The 8384-nt window shown below is 48.9% G+C and overlaps 1 pseudogene across 1 annotated transcript; it reads left to right on the top strand.

Annotated features, from left to right (window-relative positions):
* The first annotated feature begins 1310 nt into the window (after positions 1 to 1310).
* Positions 1311 to 2778, top strand: LOC147641634 (protein ELC-like pseudogene; annotated as a pseudogene). Its single transcript, XR_015265532.1, has one exon. The product of XR_015265532.1 is annotated as a protein ELC-like pseudogene (transcript).
* The last annotated feature ends 5606 nt before the right edge of the window (positions 2779 to 8384 follow it).

The following is an 8384-nucleotide window of genomic DNA, read 5'->3' as shown; positions in this document are numbered from 1 at the left end:
AACTAGTGGCATGTCAAATGATGAAGGGGCCGTGTCGCTGGACAAAAGGATTGGAGGAGACAGCCTACTCGTGTCATGTGGAAGGGCTCGTGGACATGCTCGAAGTTGAGGCATTGTTTGGCGACACATACTTGCTAGCAGTGGCGGGCTGTTTCATGTGTAGGGACTGAGCCTCATTTATTGCATGCGGTGAGGGTTGTGAGGCCTTGTTGTAGCCTCCCCACTCACTAGGGGTGTGGGTGTGGGTCTAGCCCCCTTAAAGAGCACGGACTGGTTGCTGGGCAGCACTGTGAGAGTAGGGGTAGGATGTGGCGCCAACCACATTAGATATATGAAGGAACTCTTGTGATGAGGTTTTAGCCAAGTGATGAGGACTAAAATGCAGTGTGGGTAGGAGAAGAGCCACCTCCATCATCGCATGTGAGTATTGCCCCGCTGAATATACAGGGAGCTGAGAGAGCGGGAATAACTTTAAAGGAAAATTCAAGACATCCCTCAACCTCTACCATGAAGAGAGTCCTCTAAGTCCAACACAAGCGACCCTACAAGAGGGCTAGAGAATGCCTCGGCATGAACCTCTAGGGACATGTTTATGTCATGTGTGGAGAGGATGTATTCACCTCCCAACTTGTAGGAACCCCATGGCTCATTGAGGTCGTGCTCAATGCCTTGTGAAGACTCCATGGTGGGAACATGAGCAGGAATAGGAGAGCTTCGAGCTATTGTGCACGGAGAAGCAAGGCTCAAGTGGGATTGTATGAGGCGCTTGATGCTGCAGTGCAGTTGCATGGTGTGGTGTTTTCAAGTGGATGGCACATAGAAGCTGCATGCATTGACGTCTTGTTGCATGGTTGTTGACACATGGCTGCGTGCGACTAGTGACAACTGTTGCATGCAATTAGTTTGCGATGGCTTTCACTAGGGTTGAAAACATGTACAAAAAGGAGTTGATTTAAGGACGATGACACGACCGATAGTTGATGACCGCTTCACGTAGGTAGATCTTGCTTAAGGAAATCTAGGGGCACCAAGTTATGGCCGCTACATTCGCTTCACAAGCATTTTGCAAGCTATTGAGCATTGTTTGCATGCCCCGGTCATGGTCCTATGGGGACTCATGCATCGCACGCCCTGTCATCCAAAGTTGAGTCCAAAGCGTCCACATTGAATGCAACTTGCAGAGTGAAGTTTGAACGAAGCCCGTGGGAAAATGGTGTTAATCGGGTCACAATTAATTGTAAGCTGCATAGGTAGTAGGTACTAGTGTGAAGCCGTGGCTTAAGAGAAGAAACGCGTATAAAAAGCATAACCACAACAGAAGAAATTGTATGAAGAATCCTCTCAAGTGTGGTGTACGCATTGCGATTGATCAAAGAGGAGGGTCTAATTTTTGCGATGCCGCCCAACTTGGGCACTTCGTCTCCTCACGAATCGGTGCAGTTTCTGAACACAGTGCTACCACAGGGAGGGCCAAATTCGCTCCCATACGAAGAAGGCGTCAAGCTCAGCATCAGACTTCACCTCATCAGCCTTCTGGAAGAGTTCCCGAGCCTGCAGATCAAAACTGACGCCTTCACACACAATGATGGAACTACAGCCACCCTCCTGCAGGCCGTGGGCACCATACCCATGTACTACCTCGAGGTAATGTACAACATCCCTGTCACCATCTGGCTCCCCGAGGGCTACCCCAAGTGTTGCCCCCTTGCCTTTGTTACCCCCACCCGTGACATGATCATCAAACAGCCCCACCGACACGTGGACCCATCTGGCTTGATCTCCGTGCCTTACTTGCAAGGCTGGGCCTTCCACCGCTCTACCCTTGTTGAGCTTGTCAGAGGCCTTAGTTTGATTTTTGGCCAAGACCCTCCCTTGTATTCAAAACCCCCCATCCGTACTACCCCCCCTAATAGTTCATATCAGAACATGCATCCGGCACATGTTGGAGCAGGCGCAGCTCACCCTCAGCCACCATCTTCTTCCATTGGCCCATCACCTGCCATGTCACAACGTCATCCTTACACACCTTACACACATCCACGGCCGCCCTCACCACCACTGCCGTTGTCAGCCCACATGGACCCTTCATTGGGTGCTTTCAGAAGAAATGCCATCAACACCCTTGTGGAGCGGACGCAGCATGATATAGGTGAGGTTAGAAAGAAGAAGGAGATGGACATGGACAAACTTGTCTCCATCCAAGGTTTGTTGAGGCAAAAAGAAGACCAATGTAAGCAGGGCCTTTGTGAACTGCAACATGAGAAGGAGGCTCTTGAGCAGCAGTTGCAAATTGTTCTTACGAACACAGATGTCCTGGAGACATGGCTTCAATCAAACAAAAAGATAAACACAGAGTTTGAGATTGATGATGTGTTCGAGCCCTGTGATGCTCTTTCAAAGCAATTGCTTGATAGTACAACTGCAGACCTTGCAATTGAGGACATTTTGTACTCTTTGGATAGAGCTGTGCAAGAAGGAGCAGTGCCCGTGGATGCCTATTTGAAACATGTTCGGACTCTTGCCAGGGAACAGTTTTTTTATAAAGCAATGGCTGGAAAGGTGAGAGCAGCTCAAGCACAAACACAAATTAACATGATAGCTGCTAGGGCAGGCCGGTATAATATGTAATGTGCCATCCGTGACATGCAAATACATCCCAGGCATGGCTTCTCTTCCTTGAGCCATGTTGTATAGTTAGCAAAGTTATGCTGTTCCAGATGTATATATTTTCATCATGATGTTCATGGAAGTAACAGATGCCAAGTTTAGTTAGTAAAATTATGCTGTTCTAAACATATAGTTTTCATCCTGATGTTCATGGAAGCAACTGAGGCCAAGTCTTCATAAACATACCTTTGCTTGAGAGTTGAACAGCTCTACATGTAACATAAAAAACATTATCGTAAATTGTTTAAATTCACGTTTTACAGTGAATTGTGCACACAAGGCTTCTAAACATATGAAATTTTGTAGGGTTGTTAGGTTTTCTATGCACCATGAATAAACTTCAAGGCAATATAATGCCTATGCTCGCGAGATATGATATGGAGTTTTGTTGTACATGACTTGAGTAATACATCAACAAGGGCGGGGTCTTGCACTAGATGAGCATGTGCTGTTTTTGGTTTTGACAAGTTTAAAATTGCTTCTTTTGGCTTGGGCTATTCGATGGGAGCACTTGTGGCCCATATTTCGCTGGGAGTGCCTGGGCCCTATTCCAGCCCCACATACGGTTGGGGAAATTTATTGATGGATGGGCAGTTTTCTGCACCGTGACCTGTGTCTCTGTGTGTGGGTGGGTGGGTGGGGGAGTGGATCCCCTGGATTTCTGGCAGCACTACAAATGTGTAGGGCCCCAAAGTGGTTGTCATGTCGTCAAAGCCACCAAGTCATCTGCTACTTTGTAATAAGGTTGTTTTTGGAAGTGCCTCTTTTGGGACTCTGACTCAATACGTGTGGGCCTTCATGTCAAACTACAATCCCCAAAGTATAGGTGCTCACCTATGCTAATTTGCAATTGTGGATTGAGTACTGAAGCTAATGTGTAAGTGTGGCAAGTTTTGTGGATGTCACATGCATTGGTTGTGCTAGGGTGCCACATGGACATACTTGTATAGAGTACATTGTAAGGTCAACTTTTGGATATGTTGTGAGCCCTAGTTTAAGGACAAGTCACGAGTTGCAATCATGTTTAGGTGATAGGTGTGTCAGTTAGTGCATTGTCCTGCACACTGTCACTACTCACTTGGATTATTACTACTCACTCGGATTATTCATAGTACAAAGGTCCAAGTAGGTTATTAGACTAAGTGCTAAGTCCCGGACAGTGTGTAAATCAGGCCTTGGATCTGCAAGATATTGGACTTGCTGAAGCTTTAATCTCTAGGTTCAACATGCAAGTTTCGGGTAGCTTGGGCAACATACCAAGCAAGAGGTGGGATTACTTAGAGTACAATGGGCAGACAGGGCAAAGGTTAAGGCAAATCGCATGTGAAAAGCAGCTTATTTTGGGCTCAGGCAGCGCATTCTTATATGTGAAGAGCCAACCTTTTAAGTAAGGTTAATGTTAACGACTGTTGGTGCCGACCAGCCTGGAACTTGGTTGAACACAATGCTAATCAATACACTTAAATACACTAAGATTTGATGGACACTTGCTCAAATACAAGAAGTAAATTGCTGAATTGACAAGAGACACACAATGAGCCGGAACGGCCGACCCCTCCCTCAAATAAAGTATATTGATCTTGGGAGAATCAAGTGTCAGAATATGCAGCGGAAATGATAACCAAACTTGGGTAGACAAGAGCAAGTAGACTGCAGAAAATAATCAGCACAAGAAACACAGAGAGATAGGTGTGTAAACTCTTCTCTATACACAAGATCCCGAAAAAGTGAATGAGAAAGTGGTGGGGGCTGAGGGGCAATATATACAACTCCAAGTGAGCAGTCGGCCAGCTCCAGAAGGTGCCCACGACTGTGAAAAATGCCCACGACTGCTGAAAATAGCAGTTGGCCAGCTACAGATGCCCACTCTTGAGCAGAGCAAGTCGGCCAGTACTCCTACAGCCCACGACTGAAGTAGATCAAGTCGGCCAGCAATAGGATGCTCCTGGCATCACCTGGCAGCCCTCCAACCACTAGGAAAAAATGGGAAAAATAGGGAAAAAATACGGGGAGTGTGGAAAAATGATATACGGGCGGGCACACCCACAACAGAGGCCCTGGTGTATACAAATAGACAGGAGATGACTTCTAACACCCCCTCTCAGCTCTTGGCTGTGTAACCAACCCCAGGGAGCTGGAGTGCCGCCTGAGCGTAGCCTGAGGTAGAGAGTTCGTGAAGAGGTCCGCCGCATTGTCCTTCGTCGAACAATAAAGTAGCAAGATGTCACCTGCCAAGATCTTCTCACGTACAAAGTGATACTGTATCTCTATATGCTTGGTCCGGGCATGGAAAACCGGGTTCCGAGCAATAGCTATACAACTCTGGTTATCACACTGGATGACTGTGGGCTCCTTCTGTGGAAACCCCATCTCGCCTAGCAGCCTCCGCAGCCATACAACCTCACAAGCAGTACCACAAGCAGCCCGATACTCTGCCTCTGTCGAAGAAAGGGCAATAGTTGGCTGCTTCTTGCTGCTCCAAGAAACTGCTCCTGAGCCGAGGGTAAAAGTGTATCCTGAAGTAGATCTCCTCGTGTCTGGATCTCCTCCCCAATCTGAGTCACTCCAACCTTGGAGCTTGACTCCATTCCCTCCTGTGTAAAAGAGTCCCAGATCCTTCGTACTCTGCAGATACCGCAAGATCCGCAATCATGCGTCCCAATGAGTCTTCAATGGCATCTGCATAAAAGAGCTCAACAGCCCCACGGAGAAGCTCAAGTCCAATCTGGTGTTCAGCAACCAGATCAATGAACCAACCAACTTCCGGTACTGCGAGGCATCAACTGGCTCACAAGGATCTGTAACGGTTAACTTTGTGTTCGGGTCCATCGGCGAAGTAATAGGCTTGCAGTTCTCCATCCCAAAGGCCTCAAGCAACTCATGAACATACCGCTGCCGAGAGATGAAAAACCCCCTCTGGGTCTGCCAGATCTCCAATCCCAAAAAGAAGTGGAGTAAGCCTAAGTCGGTCATCTTAAACTCCTTTGACAAGGCAGCCTTCGTCACTCGAATGTGCTCCACATGACCGCCGGTGAGAATGAGATCATCCACATAAAGGATGATGAGTGTGACCATGTCGCATTCTCGAAAGAGATACAGGTTCGGATCTGCAACCGATCTCTGAAATCCAGTCCGAATAAAGAAGGAATCAATCTTCTGATTCCAAGCCCTGGGAGCCTGCTTAAGACCATACAAGGCCTTACGTAACCTGTAAACCATCCCTTCCGATCCTGGAACAATAAAGCCTGGAGGCTGCTCAACGTACACCTCCTCCTGCAGGTCACCATTAAGGAACGCCGATTTTACATCCATCTGGTACACGGGCCACCTGTGAGAAGAAGCAAGGGCAAGAACGGTCCGAATCGTGGTCATCCGCGCTGTCGGTGCAAAGGTATCCTCGTAGTCGATGCCTGGCCGCTGAGCATAACCCTTAGCCACGAGCCTGGCTTTGTGTTTGTCCACCGACCCATCAGCCGCGTACTTGGTCTTAAAGACCCATTTGACACCAATGACTGACCGCTTCGACGGCCTCGGAACCAACTCCCAAGTGGTGTTCTTCTCGATGGCATCAAGTTCCACCTGCATGGCTTCCCTCCAAGTATCTTGTGAAAGGGCTTCCTTTACGGAAGTGGGCTCTTTATCCCGCATGATACGAGACATAAGAGCATAGTTCACCTGAAGAAGCTCCGCCGTGTTGCTTTTATCTCGGACTCGATGTGATCTTCGAGGGCCGTCCTCTGTGGTCCACTCGGAGGGTAGCTCCGTGACACCTGACTCCCGAAGGGTGTCCAACAACCACCTAGGTACTCGAACAGATCGTGGAGCCTCCTGTGATCGCGGGGGCTCAACTCCAGCTGCGGGCTCAACCTCCTGTGATGACTGAGGTGGATCAACTGGAGTAGTATACTGGGAATCATCATCAGACTCCTTTGGATCTCCAAGAAGTGGCGGCTCCTCGACAGTGGATGCTGGAACATGCTCGTCAAAAACCACATCCCGGCTGACAACAATCTCGTTCCTCTCTGGATCATACAACCTGTATCCCTTGGAAAGAGAGTTATACCCCACAAATACCAGCTTGCGGGACTTGGAGTCAAGCTTCCCCCTCTGCTTCTTCGGAATATGTACATACGTGTCACTCCCAAAGACACGGAAGTGTGAGACATCGGGTTTCCTGCCAAAATATGCCTCAAATGGAGTCATATGGGGTACAGAAGTCGTCGGAGAGCGGTTAATGGTATGGACAGCTGTTGCCACAGCCTCACCCCAAAGTGGACGAGGAAGATCACGATGCTCCAGCATGGTCCTCGCCATCTCCACCACAGTCCTGTTCTTACGTTCAACAACTCCATTCTCCGAAGGCGATCCGGTATTGGCCAATTCCCTCTTGATGCCATGATCTGCACAAAACCGGAAAAATACAGTCGAGGAGAATTCACCTCCTTTGTCAGCCCTGAGAGTCTTGACCTGAAATCCAGACTCTTTCTCCACCATCACGTGCCAATCCTTGAACCGAGCAAAAGCCTGGTCCTTCTGTGAAAGAAAGTAGACCCACGTGAATCTGGTACAATCATCAACAAGCAGCATGAAGTAGAGAGATCCTCCCAAGGATGGTATCTGCTGTGGTCCACACAAGTCAGTGTGAATCAACTCCAAAGGTTTCGAAGCCCGCCTGGAAGCCTGCTTCGGAAAGGATTCCCTGTGCTGCTTACCACGTATGCAAGAACTGCAGCGTCCTTGCCTATTTCCAACATCTGGCAAGCCAACCACCATCTGGTCCCAGAAGGCACGCCGCAAAGCATCCACATTTAAGTGGCCAAAACGAAAGTGCCACAAATCTCCGACCTGAGAGCCTATCAGTGAGGAGAGTGCAGAGAGCTTGTAGATGCCGTTCTCCACACCGCCTTCCCAAACAACTTTGCCTGTCTCACGGTCCCTTAGAGCAACTGAATGCTCCTCAAATTCCACCCGAAAGCCAGTCTTGCATACCTCATGCACTGACAAAAGATGAAAGCCCAGAGCAGGGACATAAAGAACACGGGAAGCATGCTTGCCCCCCTTGCCGTCGGGAATAATCTCCATCCGGCCCTCACTATGAATCGGAATAGTGGAGTTATCGCCAATAAAGATACGACCTGACTGCCGTTTCAGATCCAGAAAGAAGTCACGGGATGGAGTCATGTGCCTGGAAGCACCACTGTCGAGAATCCATTCCCGGGTATCCTTCGCGGTGAAGCCAACTGCCTCCTCGCTCGAAGACGATGAATCATCGGAGTCCACCATCTCCAAGTGCACAAATGCCGGAGTCTTCGCAGCTGAGGCTGAGGAATCAGCACTCTTCCCTGTCCGCTTAGGGCACTTCCTCCAGTAGTGGCCTTTCTCGCCACAAGCATTACACGATCTTTCGGCCTTCAGCTTCTCTCGTTCTGGATCAGGCTTCTTCTCGGAAGACTTCTCCGGTGAAGCCTTCCCTTTGCCCTTGTTGGTATTACGGCCTTTCGACCGTTGGCCAGTTAAGGCCTCCGAACCTCCATCGTGAGGAGGGTTCGTGAAACGTTCCTCCTGGTCCAAGACCATTGGCACAAGCTCCTCCCAAGTAATGGTGCTGAGCCTGCCACTCGTGATCAACGAGGAATAGAAGGCGGAATACTGACCAGGCAAGTGGGAAAGTAACGTGATGGCCATGTCTTCGGATGATATCTCTTTCCCAGCTTGAA

Source organism: Cibotium barometz, chromosome 1, assembly GCF_041138505.1.
Source record: "Cibotium barometz isolate CiBa-2024 chromosome 1, ASM4113850v1, whole genome shotgun sequence".
NCBI lineage: Eukaryota > Viridiplantae > Streptophyta > Polypodiopsida > Cyatheales > Cibotiaceae > Cibotium > Cibotium barometz.
The sequence above is the reverse complement of the archived record's forward strand: the minus strand, read 5'-3'. Positions and strand labels throughout refer to the sequence as shown.